The sequence below is a fragment of the Tachypleus tridentatus genome, chromosome 9 (assembly GCF_004210375.1).
Source record: "Tachypleus tridentatus isolate NWPU-2018 chromosome 9, ASM421037v1, whole genome shotgun sequence".
NCBI classification, from domain to species: Eukaryota; Metazoa; Arthropoda; class Merostomata; order Xiphosura; family Limulidae; genus Tachypleus; species Tachypleus tridentatus.
The window spans coordinates 137,789,969-137,804,302 of NC_134833.1; the positions used below are offsets into that span (position 1 = coordinate 137,789,969).

General features: G+C 35.2%; 1 long non-coding RNA gene across 1 annotated transcript; it reads right to left on the bottom strand.

Moving 5' to 3' along the window:
* Window positions 1-216: 216 nt before the first annotated feature.
* On the bottom strand, window positions 217-5,458 carry LOC143226476 (uncharacterized). Its single transcript, XR_013014643.1, has 2 exons — window positions 5,197-5,458; window positions 217-1,590 (listed from the first exon to the last, which is right to left on the bottom strand). It is a non-coding gene; the product is annotated as an uncharacterized LOC143226476 (long non-coding RNA).
* Between the last annotated feature and the right edge of the window lie 8,876 nt (window positions 5,459-14,334).

Genomic DNA, 14,334 nt, shown 5'->3' on the forward strand with positions numbered 1-14,334 from the left:
ACAAACAAACAATTCAGATTTAACAATGACTAAATATTAATTAATATTAAACTGAGTTTACATTTCATAAAATCGTTGATTTCTGTGCGAGCCTTGAGTTCCTTAGGGATATCTCTTGGAAAACTGAATATATTTAAATGTCAAACCAGTGCAATAGGAACTTGTGACTAACATACACAAAAGACAGTTTTTAAGTAATTTTATTCTTAACTGGAATAATTTTGAGTGAATAAAATAACAAAAGAAAATAAATGGAACAAACATATTTTTAAATGTCCAATAAGAAGTTAAACGCATAGTAAATAATCAGAAACTTACAATATTTATTAATTCAAATGTGCGTAACATTACTTTTTTACATATTGCGACAAGTTTGATCTAAAAAGATTGTAAAAATTGCTTGTTTGTTGAAAGTTTAATTAAAATAAGAATGAAAATTTAAAATGTTCCTAACGAAATTTGAAAGAGAAATGAACATGTGCACACCTTTCTACAGGTGATCTTTAATTTAGGATACAACTTAACTAATTTAATTTCTACTATCATATGTTAGAATGTAGTAACGGGAGACAACACTGCACAATGAAATAAGATAACAACTTTTCGAGAAATGTATGATCTTAGAAAAGAACTGTGAATTTAAGTTAGGAACTCACACCAGTAACCAAAATAGGCCAGACACCACTCGGATACTATCCCACATATTCCTGACTGAGGAAATCCAATAATGACATGACAACACTTAATACACCTACTGGGTAGGTCAAATGACATCGACAGTGTTGGTTATTTACCCCCCCAAAAAAAAAAAAAAAAAAAGAAGAAAGAGAAAAAAAACCTAAAATAAATATATAATATTTCACGTAATTAATATGTTAAGCTTACAAAATTTTTACTGTCTTTCTACCATTACAAATTATATTCATGAAACATTCAATATTTTAATGATAGAGTATGGGCAGGAAAATACAAAGTATTTGCTTCCATACTATAGGATAAATATGAAAAATATACGATAAAATTAAGTGTTGACATGAGGCTCATTTACCGAATGAATTATATATATATGTCTCTGTGGATGTATATATTTCTATTTCTACCATGCCTTTCCGTGTAAATCGGCTTAGTAAGGATACGTAAGTCACAATCGAATATTTTTGGAAACAAAATATTTATTCTAAAGCTAGAAGACTTCAACTATTATTGCTGAGTTGTATTAAAACTTAGATACTATAACTAATTATATAAAGTATAAATTCGAGGTCATTTTAAGATCATGTCACACGCAGAGATGGTCGACCAATAATAAATTTACCTTTTGCACCATGGACGCTTTTGCTAAATTACTTCAAGGAAGAATTGTGTAATTTAAAACAGTTAATTAGAAGCAAATTGTGCCACTCAAGTTAATAATCTATGTGAAAACTGGTCATTCCTTACAAATTCCTTCACACGAGTATGAGAAAACTATAGAAAAGAAGAAGCAGCTTCATTGGTCGTTATTTTGCTGTTCCTTGTAATCTGGAATACCAACAAATTGCACGTCCTTCACTGCTCTGGATTCATTCACAAGTAACGTCATGATGTCATCTGTTGTGATTAGGAGAAGGAAATAATAAAAAACACGTAAGAAAAAAGTATCATAAAGAAAAAAGATGCTGGTTCGAGATCTATTTGTTTTGAATTAAAACTTCTCACTTGTCTAAATAAAAATAGAAGAATGCTTTGTTTGTTTTTAAATTTCGCGCAAAGTTACACGAGAGCTATCTCCGCTAGCCGTTCCTAATTTAGCAGTGTAAGATTAGAGGGAGGGCAGCTAGTTATCACCACCCACCACAAACTCTTGGGCTACTCTTTTGCCAACGACTAGTTGGATTGACCGTCACTTTATAACGCCCTCGCGGCTGAAAGGGCAAATATGTCTGGTGTGGTGGGGATTCGAACCCGCGACCCTCGGATTACGAGTCGAGCGCTTTAACCACCTGGCCATGCCGGGCCTTAGCAGAATGTCTTTCTAGCTAAACCAGGTAGTCACGTGCACTGTTAACTTTCAGTTCTTATTCTGTGAATTATATTTCAGGTAGTTTATTTCCGTGTTTGATTTTAAGCACAAATTTACTCAACTGGCTAACTGTAATGTGCTGATCGCGGGGAATGAGCACCAAATTTTATTGCTATAAGCCCTGAAGCTTACTGTTGGACCACTGCACTCGACTCGTAATCTGAGGGTCACGGGTTCGAATCCCCGTCGCACCAAATATGCTCGTCTTTTCAGCAATGGGGGCGTTATAATGTTACGATCAATCCCACTAAAAAAGAGTAGACTAGAGTTGGCGGTGGGTGATGATGACTATATATAAAATTTCAAAAACATCGCAGTTTTCTAATCATTAGTCTGTGAGTGGAAATCTAATATAACCAGGTGGTTAAGGTACTCTACTCGTAATCTAAGGGTGGCAGGTTGGGAACATCATAATGTGACAGTCAATTCTACTTTTCATTTGTAAAAGAGTAGTCACAGAGTTCGTGGTGGGTGGTGATAACTAGCTGCCTTCTCTCTAGTCTTACACTGTGAAATTCAAACCAAGCCACTAACAATGTATGGGTTAAAATTACCCCATGTATTATAAATTTGTTTCTTTTTTTCAGAGAAATACGGCCGATGTAAGCCCATTCACACTTGAAGAGCGTACTATGATAAGTACGTAGGTACATGAGCGCAAGAATACTGGTGACAGTACACAGATACACTGGGTACATAAGGTATATGGATGGGTAGGGACTTACGGGCCACCCTGTATTGTCTTAGAATTGTCTCCGCAGGTGGTCATCAATTTACTACTGCGCTCTGTGCAATGTATTATCTTAGGTCATTCATTTTAACGGCGTTACAACTAAAGATACATATATATTAGTTTTACTAAAGTATAATCGTACATACTATAAATTCGCATAAAATCTACGAGCCTAGATAAAACAAGTATAAATACGCTTGACTATAGTGAATTGACCTAACAATATTGAAGAGTGGATACACTCTAATATGTAATTAGTCTATATAATAATTAAAATAAATTTAGTATGTGTGAAATTGAAATAAATAAACCAAAATGAGCTGATGGAACGTTCACGCTATTTTGTAATGAGCCAGAATAAAAGAGGACGAACCAAAGATTAGTTTGAAAATGGTTTGTTTTGAATTTTGCTCAAAGCTGCACGAGGACTATCTGCTCTAGTCGTCACATATTTAGCAGTGTAAGACTAGAGGGAAGGCAGCTAGTCATCACCAGCCACTGCTAACTGTTGGGCTACTCTTTTACCGAAGAATAGTGAGACTGACTGTCACAAAATAACGCCCCCACGATTGTAAGGGCGAGCATGTTTGGTCCAATTGGGATTCGAACCCGCGACCCTCAGGTTACGAGTCGAATGCCTTAATCATCTGGCCATGCAGGGCCTCATTTTTAGTGTATACACAACCAAAATAGTCTAGCTGTAAGTAACTGTGGAATATTGGAAGTGACTGTAGTATATACACAACCAAAACAGTCTCGCTGAAAGTAATTGTGGAGTATTGGAAGTGACTGTAGCATAAACACAACCAAAATTGTCTAGCTCAAAGTAACTGTGAAATATTGGAAACCAAAATAGTTTAGCTGAAAGTAACTGTGGAATATTGGAAGTGACTGTAGTATATACACAACCAAAACAGTCTCGCTGAAAGTAATTGTGGAGTATTGGAAGTGACTGTAGCATAAACACAACCAAAATTGTCTAGCTCAAAGTAACTGTGAAATATTGGAAACCAAAATAGTTTAGCTGAAAGTAACTGTGAAATATTGGAAGTTACAGTAGTAAAAACACAACCAAAATAGTTTAGCTTAAAGTAACTGTGGAATATTGGAAGTTACAGTAGTAAAAACACAACCAAAATAGTTTAGCTTAAAGTAACTGTGGAATATTGGAAGTGACTGTAGTATAAACACAACCAAAATAGTTTAGCTTAAAGTAACTGTGGAATATTGGAAACCAAAATAGTTTAGCTGAAAGTAACTGTGAAATATTAGAAACCAAAATAATTTAGCTTAAAGTAACTGTGGAATATTGGAAGTTACAGTAGTAAAAACACAACCAAAATAGTTTAGCTTAAAGTAACTGTGAAATATTGAAGTTACAGTAGTAAAAACACAACCAAAATAGTTTAGCTTAAAGTAACTGTGGAATATTGAAGTTACAGTAGTAAAAACACAACCAAAATAGTTTAGCTTAAAGTAACTGTGGAATATTGAAGTTACAGTAGTAAAACACAACCAAAATAGTTTAGCTTAAAGTAACTGTGAAATATTGGAAGTTACAGTAGTAAAAACACAACCAAAATAGTTTAGCTTAAAGTAACTGTGAAATATTGGAAGTTACAGTAGTAAAAACACAACCAAAATAGTTTAGCTGAAAGTAACTGTGGAATATTGGAAGTTACAGTAGTAAAAACACAACCAAAATAGTTTAGCTGAAAGTAACTGTGAAATATTGGAAGTTACAGTAGTAAAAACACAACCAAAATAGTTTAGCTTAAAGTAACTGTGGAATATTGGATGTTACAGTAGTAAAAACACAACCAAAATAGTTTAGTTGAAAGTAACTGTGGAATATTGGAAGTTACAGTAGTAAAAACACAACCAAAATAGTTTAGCTTAAAGTAACTGTGGAATATTGGATGTTACAGTAGTAAAAACACAACCAAAATAGTTTAGCTTAAAGTAACTGTGGAATATTGAAGTTACAGTAGTAAAAACACAACCAAAATAGTTTAGCTTAAAGTAACTGTGGAATATTGGAAGTTACAGTAGTAAAAACACAACCAAAATAGTTTAGTTGAAAGTAACTGTGGAATATTGGAAGTTACAGTAGTAAAAACACAACCAAAATAGTTTAGCTTAAAGTAACTGTGGAATATTGGAAGTTACAGTAGTATAATTAAAGTCTAAATTGTGTGTCTGTGAGAATGTCGTAAGTAAGATAAAATTTCATTCCATTTGACCTTCTGTGTATTTTAACTAAAACTGTTATTCTTATGATGGATATAGTGAGGAAAAACCCATTGTATAGCAACAACCTAAAGATCAACACCGAATATCGTAACACGTAATAATAGGCATTTTAAGGCTCGGCTTAGTAAGAAATTCAAACAATACAAACCCTCTGATCGCTTCAACCAGGATAAACTGCTGGCTTGTCGATTGTAAGCAGCTAGTAAAGACAGTTCTTTCAATATTATTATTAATAAGACAATGATAACAAGACACCACATAATACGGGTAGATAGGATGACAAGAAGCCTCATCCTTAACTGTGTTATGCTATAAAGTCATCCTGAGGTTAATGGAAAATCTCTGAGACAACTGTTTCAGTAGCACGGCATCACATCATGTGCTGTATTTGGCGAGGCTGACATGTACTGAACAGAGGAACAGATGGTTAATGATGCCACGCTGCCACGCATGAAGATACTTTAAAAAATATATAAAAATAGACATACAAACACGTGTATTTTATATCAATGTGGTGTCCTAGTTCAACAACAAACTAATCATATCAGCAGGGTTAAAGATGAAAATATTTTTGAAAGTTGCACAATTATTTGATATTAATCCTTTTGTTTAAAAATCCCAATTTTCAAGACAAACTTTAGAAAACGAACGTAAATAGCATTTATTACAGCATTAAAATATTCCAATCCAATAAAATTAGATCATAACAATCAACGTAGAAAAGACAAACAAATAATATCAGAGAAGACTGTTATTCTACTTCAATATTGGCCGATTATGGCATAATCGCAAAGTCCAATCCTGAAAGGCCCGGAATGGCCAGGTAGTTAAGGCGCTCGATTCGTGATCTGAGGGTCGCGAGCTCGAATCCCCGTCACATCTAACATGCTCGCCCTTTCAGTCATTGTGGTGTTATAATGTGACAATTAGTCCTACTAGTCGTTGGTAAAAGAGTAGCCCAAAAGTTGGCGGTGGGTGGCAGTGACTAGCTGCCTTTCCTCTAGTCTTACACTGATAAATTAGGGACTGCTAGGGCAGATAGCCCTCGTGTAGCTTTTCGCGAGATTCAAAAACAAAACAAATAAACCAATCCTGAAGGTGTATATCGCTGAACATTCTTTGTACTACGCATTATAAAGGTGACAGTCCATCCCACTACTTGGTTAAAAGTGGCTGTACAGGCGACCGCTTGGTTACCCTATCTCAGGTCAGCAATTAGAAACAACGACAGCTAGGTTATGAACTTCGGATTTCTGATCCAGTTGTTTAGATTTTGCGTTGGAACTCTTAAATGACGCTGATTCAATAACGTCTACCGAACCTGGCAATAAAAACACATCCGAATTATAATCATATTCTTTGTTCGTATATGTGTCGTCTGATGTATATTATTTTTATATCAGTTGGTATTTATGTTATGTTTTGAGTTAAAGGCTTTCTTATTTTAGTAAAACTGCAGTAAATACATTATGTATAAAGAAACAATAGCGTTTATTTACAAAATTAATAGCCAAATCAACGTTTCAACAACAATAAAAAATTGATCGGACTAAGATATTCTAACTCGAAAGGTGAATAATTTAACGTTCTCTATTTCACTACAATCTATTTGTACTGTGATCGGGGATTAGCGGTAAATCACGACTGGATTATTTTGGGTTAAAGTTAATCGTAACTAGCAAGTTCTAACTAAGCTACCTATTACGCCTAATTACTAAGAGTACATTAACCTCCACCACAAAAACGCCTAACTAACCCTAACCAATACGATAAGCACTAATTTCAAAGAAAGAGCCATGCTTTTGTTATGTGATTTCCAACGCTATTCCAATCAATTTTTACATAAGTTCCAACTTACGAAGTTATCTCAAAATATAACACTTCAATGGTTTCTGACTTTCTCGCTTCATAACATCCTTTCCAGAATGACGTAATAATATCACGCGATCTTGTTGTTTATTCCCGGTGTCGGCCATGTTGAACGGTAACACTTGTTTATTCAGTTGTGAAAAGCTTGAAAGCGCCTTTCCACTGTTATTTTTTTGATTCACCAATAGATAAGATTTAGAACCCGTTAAATCGTTTTACAAATTCCCAAGTGACCTAAAAGATGAAAAGGAGTTGTTGCAGTTAAGAGACAAAACAGCCACCTTCACGATATTTCCTACGTTAAATATTTTGTGAAAGTTATCACGATAAATATATTGATTAATATGTGTATGAATCAAAACTTTCATTAAATAAGTATCTTATAAGTTTTCCAAATCATTTCTATAGGTACTAACGAGTAATGCGTGCAATTACGATGATAGAGTTATTGTCGTTAGATTAGGCCAGTATTGGTGGAACACGATTGTTTATAGACCGAGAGGTATGTAGGAAACATAACATCACATTGAATATAGACCCGGCATGGCCAGGTCGGTTAAGGCGTGCGACTCGTAATCTGAGGGTCGCGGGTTCGCATCCCGTCGCACCAAACATACTCGCCCTTTCAGCTGTGGGGGCGTTATAATGTGACGGTCAATCCCACTATTCGTTGGTAAAAGAGTAGCCCAAGAGTCGGCGGTGGGTGGTATTGACAAGCTGTCCTCCCTCCAGTCTTACACTGCTAAATTAGGGACGGCTAGCGCGGATAGCCCTCGAGTAACTTTGCGCGAAATAAAAAAAACAGACAAAACAAACAAACACATTGAATATATACTATTAATTCTGTTACTGGTGACAGCAAGTTTTATGTTCATAGTAACGACTATGGGAGATAAAAAAAAAAGTAATCTTGGCACTTGTAAAGAAACCAGCCACAAACTCTTTTACTTTCACGTGTATAACCCATCCTACTAAAGTATCATTATAATTACCTAAGTTATATAACATTTCGTACTTTCATAGGTTAAGCTACTAGTGGAAGCGATTAAATACACATAAGTGTCATGATATACTACTGGCCAAAATCTTATGGCCAATGAACATAAAGAAAAAATATGCATTTTGCGTTATTAGACTGAACCACTTATTTGAATAGAGCTTCGAAAGATGAAAAGGGAAAATAAAAAAAAAACAACTTTTTGGCATTTAATAGAGTAAATGTGAACACTATGAAATTAACCTAAATGCTAGCTGGTCAAAAGTTTAAGACCATACAAAACAGAAGTCCTAAACAGGGTAAGAAATGCCCAACAAGAGGTCTCAGTAGTGAGTTGCACGGCCGTCATTGCGAATAACTTCAAACATTCGCTTTGGCATGGCCGATATAAGCGTTTGCAGAAGGCTGGCTGGATTGTTATTCCAAGTGGTGAAGATGGCTTCACGAAGGTCATGCAATGTTTGGAATTGACGTCCATTTCTATAGACTTCCCTTGCCATCCACCCCGAAACATTTTCAGTTGGGTTCAGTTCGGGCGAACACGTTGGATGGTCCAAAAGAATCACGTTATTCGCCATGAAAAAGTCCTTTGTCCTGCGGGCATTGTGGATTGCAGCGTTGTCCTGCTGAAAGATCCAGTCATTTCCACACAAGCTCTTTCCAACATGAGCCAGTTGCTGTTTGACGCCTCTGTATAACCTGAACAATGGAGAAAGCACCCCAGATCATGATGGAACCTCCTCTACTGTTTCGTGTAGAAAATGTCTCCGGTGGGACATCCTTATCGTGTCAGTAATGTTGGAAGCCATCTGGATCATCCAGGTTAATTTTTTTCTCATCAGAGAACAAAATCTTCCTTCACTTTTCTGCGTCCCATGTCTGGTGCTTCTCAGCAAAGTTTAACCGAGCTGTTCCGTGGTGTGGAAGGAGGCGTAGCCTTTGAAGACGTTTACGGTTTTTAAAGCCTTTTTCTCGTAGATGCTGTCTTATTGTTTTGAGCTGCATTTTGCGTCCGTAAGGGCCTTAATCTGGTTCGACGATCGGCTGGTGTTTTGCTGGACAACCCGTCGAATCCTCCTGCTCAACGCCGGCTAAGTTTTCTTGGGACGACCACTTGAAATTCTCGTTCCGTATCCCTCAGGGTCTTTTAATAAATTTGCAACAGCAGTTTTACTAAGCCCAATCTCACCAGCGGTGGCACGTTGAGAGAGACCTTGCTTTTGCAGCTTGACAATTCTGCCACGTTTAAACTCTGTCACCTTTTTAGCCTTTGCCATGTTTTTACCCAATATAACACAGGAGATGTCAGTGGCAGATGTTGACAACGCTAATGCTTGAACACAAATGACTAAATTTCGTTACGTGTTTAGTGATTAACGCTTCGTTTCAGTATGGTTTTATAATTTTGATCAGCTTAGGCTAATTTAGGCTAAAGTACATAGGCTAATTTCATAGTGCTAACATTTTCCCTATTAAATGCTAAAAAGGTTTTTATTTTCCCTTTTCTTATTTTTATCTTTCGAAGCTCTAGTCAAATAAGTGGTTGAGTCTAACAACGCAAAATGCACATTTTTTTTTTCTTTATGTTCATTGGCCTTAATATTTTGGCCAGCAGTGTATCTGGAAGATGATCATGTTTATACTTCGAACCTGACATGAATAGTGAGTCACCAAGGTCACCTGTGGAATAATATATGAATCGAAAACAAAAGAATTGCCCATATAAACGTCTCTAAACTCATTTCCATAAACCATTTTGGCAAAGCTGTAAAGATTCCGATCAGCTTCATTGTTACCATTGTCATGAAACATAGACAGTTTGACTACCTCAAAAGGTGGTTTCCAATGTTGTTCTCCCCGTAAATCACATGAACTGTTCAGGTATGTTGTCTAGAAAGGGTAAAATATCAGTTCTCGCTTTATCGTTTAGAACTCCGAATGTTTAAGTAATTGGGAATTAATCTCATACAGTCTATCTCTAATCAATAGGGATTTAAAAAATATTTTATACAGTGATGCTTGCAGATATGATTTACAAACATCTAATTTTACTTTCTTCAATGTGAGATTAAACTGGTCTTGTGGTGAAACTATCGATTTAGACAATAGTAAGCCGAGTTTATTATCTGTGTGATACCACTTAGTATTTCCCGCACTTTAATAAGTTGTCTGTGCGTTATAAGTGTGATAGTCAATTCCTTAGGTGGTAGTGTGCTGCTGATTGGGTGTCTTCCTTCTCGTCAGCAATCTAAAATAAGGGATGGCAGCAGCTACCCTTAGTAATTTTGTCATAAACAGAGTCAGGTCAAGACGTTCCCTATAAATTTTGCCGAAACTATCATAAACACACAAAATGGAAATAATTTCTTTAATTAAACTAAAACTATAAAATTCTGATTGAGATATTCGTGCAAAGCTACGGGAGAAGCAGTCAGTCAACACAATTCATTGCATACTTTTGGATTACTGTGATCGAAGAGTGGGACCTCACTACCATTCTTCTAACGCACTCACAGCTTCTGAGATTTACCATCTGGCTCGTTAACCACTAGTATGTACCCGGCTCCAGATATAAAGGATTGTATTTATTGAAGAGTTGGTGCAATCCAAAAATGTTGAATGTGATGCTGATATGTTTCATGTTGACATAATATAGATTTGAACCTAAGAAAAGTTAAAATCGATTTGTATCTTACATGACATTTAGATATATTTCGATTATTCCAAATAGTGCTGTTGAATCCGTTCATTACTAAACTTTGACAACGTAATAGTTCCATGGTTGGATAGTGATAACTTTTCAGATTTACAATGCTACAGATAGGGGTCGCTTTTCCTCGGTAGCTACAACAGATAGGTGAAGTGGCTTTACTATCAGTCAAATACAAACAACGTAATACATTTATGCAAGACATAACAAACAAACAACAATCCTTTACCGGTCATATTTAATTCATAAAGCAGGTTACCGTCTAGATGTAAATACTAATATATTACTTGCATTTTTCTTTCACAAATAAAACAGTAAGATATCCATTCGGTTAGTCACTACAACTCTTCGATGTTTAACTAACAAAAACAAACTAAATACTAGACTACCCCGTAAACTAGTGTTCTGGGGTCAACACCAATCAAATCTCCCTATTATTAAGCCCCTCTGTAAACAATAAAACACATGGTTCGAGTCCCCGTGGTGGACACAGCAGGGATCCTACTTTGGCTTTGTTTTAAAACAAACTGAACGTACAAAAAAACAAACTTGCAGCCTAATTCGTTGATACTCTTTCAAAACATATATTATTATTACAAGTAAATACAAATATTCATACAGTCAAAATCTGCAAATTTCCTACCAAATGTACAAATGTAATAATCATAATATTGTTTACGCGACGTTAACATAGCTCTATTGGCTATATAGTATATTTTCTCCGAGAGATTTTAATATATTAAAGACAACATATTTCACTAGGTGCCGCCACACTCTGAGAGATTTCATAAATATAAATAGATTCAAAGTTCAGTAATTTTATGATTTATATTTTAAACCATTATTTTGTATCGGTAATATGAATGCTAGGGTGATGCTGTCTTCATTTTCTAACGCTAATTTCTTTTCGCATCGTTTGATTATTATAAACCTTCTAATAACGTCGAGTTCAGGTGAAGATACATATGCTTTTTTTTTTCGTAAATGTTTAAACATAATTTTTTTCTCATTACTGTCACTTATACCTTAGAGTCTTAGCAATAAGTGCTAATCAAGTTTTTTTATACAATGCATATGTGAGATTATATATAACACGGTATACATCAACTTAGTGTAATTTTCTTTGTTATGGTTATGGCCACACGTAAGAGTAATTTTTAGCGTTAACCAAACTCTCTCCATTATGAAGTCCTGTCTCGGTACATTTCTACATGCGCATCTTAGGCAGCGTGGCAAACACTGAGTACAGAGATACAAACGTTCATCGGAACCTACTGCTATGTATAGAGATATATTATTTTGTTATTAATTAATTAATTATTCATTTTATTACTGTTATTATATACTGTTTGTTATTTTTACACCAAGTTCTCAACGCAGACAAAGAAAGTGCTATTTTAATACAAAGCAGTGGAGAGCAAGGTTTCTAATCGCTGCCTGATGCTGTTAAAACATGGCAGAAATACCTAAATTCATCCCCGCATCAACAACCTAGCATTTTATTTCACAAAATAATTCAGGCTTGCTATTTTATTTTCACACTAACTTGACATTAATAAAAATATTATTTTAAATATTCAGAACAATACTGATATTTTTTGAAAGTAGTAATTGAAAGCAAAAGCTATGAAAGCTCAACTAATAATGTAAGACATGAGAACCTATCGGATTAGCCAGGCGTAAGTCGAATAATATTTTGACTTTTTATACGTTTTGTAATTGAGTTTAGGAGTACTGTATCAAACAACTCCCTGTTCCGCCATCACCACAAACACTTGTGATTGCGGCCCTTCTGACATTTTATTGAAGTTAGAGACTTTGTTTAGTAGTAAACGATGTTAAGTAACATCGTTGTTACATTGTAATGATCCCCGTCGCACCAAATATGTTCGCTCTTTCAGTCGTGGGGGCGTTATAATGTTAAGGTCAATCCCACTCTTCGTTGGTAAAAGAGTAGCCCAAGAATTGGCGGTGGGTGGTGATGACTAGCTGCCTTCCTTCTTGTCTTACACTGCTAAATTAGGGACGGCTAGTGCAGATAGCCCTCGTGTAGCTTTGCGCGAAATTAACAAATAAACAAATCATTGTAATGCCTTAACACTTAACGAATTTGTTTATTACCTTACATTTTTGCTCTATAATATAGAACATGCTTACTATTTACTATCTGCTTAAAACTATAGCAACAAATCAAACAAACGTAAGAATTATTTAAGTATAAAATTTGAAAATATAAGTAACTTGAACCACATTGAGTATTTATCCTTAAATTAACTGGAAATGAATTCAAATATTTGTAAGAAATTACAAAAAATATTAACTAAACTTTAAATTATATTTTTAAAAATTCCGACAGTTTAGTTTTCTTCTTTGTTCTTGAGTGTCTCCTGTCACAATTTTCTTTTTTATTTATTTTAGCCGTTTTTCTGTATTACCGTATTTTCTTCCCTTATTGAGTTTTGCCATTTGTGGAATATCACATTTCATGTAATTCTTTGTTTTTCAGAACTTATATATAATCATTAAATTCACCCTATTAACAAAATATTCTTACTGCTGTTTTAAAATCACTGACAGAACATTGGTTTAATATCCTGGACAGCCGGATTTTGTTTGTGATTTTTTTCATGTAATTTTCATCAGTTTTTCCCACCTTGTGAATGTGTATTACTGTTTAGTACAAAGACAATAAATACATTTGCATGTATGGATTCAAGAGCAAATGGCTGTGCTTTTTGAGTTTTTAAAGTAATGAGTTCCACCAGTGACATAGATTGTATCCAGTTGGACTGTGAATGACAATGGCATGTGAAAGACAACATATCCGAAGAGCTGAAAATTTTTGGATTGTGAACGGTAGTGAAAATTGTCGACCCTGTAATGGAGATTTTAAAACTTGGGCGTAGTTAACTTAAAGGTGAAGGAGGTTGTCAGCAATAGTGGTAGAAGGATTTCTTTGCACGTGTGCACGTACTGACAGAAGAGTGTATTGAACACATATGGTTTTGCTGTTCGCCATCTGATGGGAAGTTATGCTGTTTTTCATGTAAACTTCCTGTAAAAGAAAGTTGTCCCTTTACTTATGGTGCAGTTGCTAGAAACACGGAGTTGCAAGGACTTCGTCTAATGAATACAGTTAAATACATCAAGAGACCACGATAGCGATGTGTACAAGGCAATCAGGTATCGGCTTTATGGATAAGAAAGTTGTATCCCCGGTTGCGAATGAACGTTAATTATTGACGTAAGGCACTTTAAAGAATGCCTTAATTTCTGGGCTGGGTGAACGAAGTCTTGCTTGCGAAGTAGAGACGAAATCGTCGAGTTTACACACAACGGTAACTACCTTGGTATACTCGAACTTCTAGAAACAACAGTAACTACCTTGGTATACTCGAACTTCTAGAAACAACGGTAACTACCTTGGTATACTCGAACTTCCAGAAACAACGGTAACTACCTTGGTATACTCGAACTTCTAGAAGAGTGTGACCCATTTATTGCTGAACACATCAAACGCTTTGCTAACAAAAGTAAGGGATATAGATCATATCTATCCTTTGCTATTTTTAATAATTAATACGTGCTATGGGTAACGTACTTGAGGCAATTGTCAAGGAATTAAAATCTACTAAATTTTTTTTTCCCTGTTTGTTTATTCAACGTCAGATATTGCGTGTTCTGATCAAATCACTTTTATTTGGTTTGGT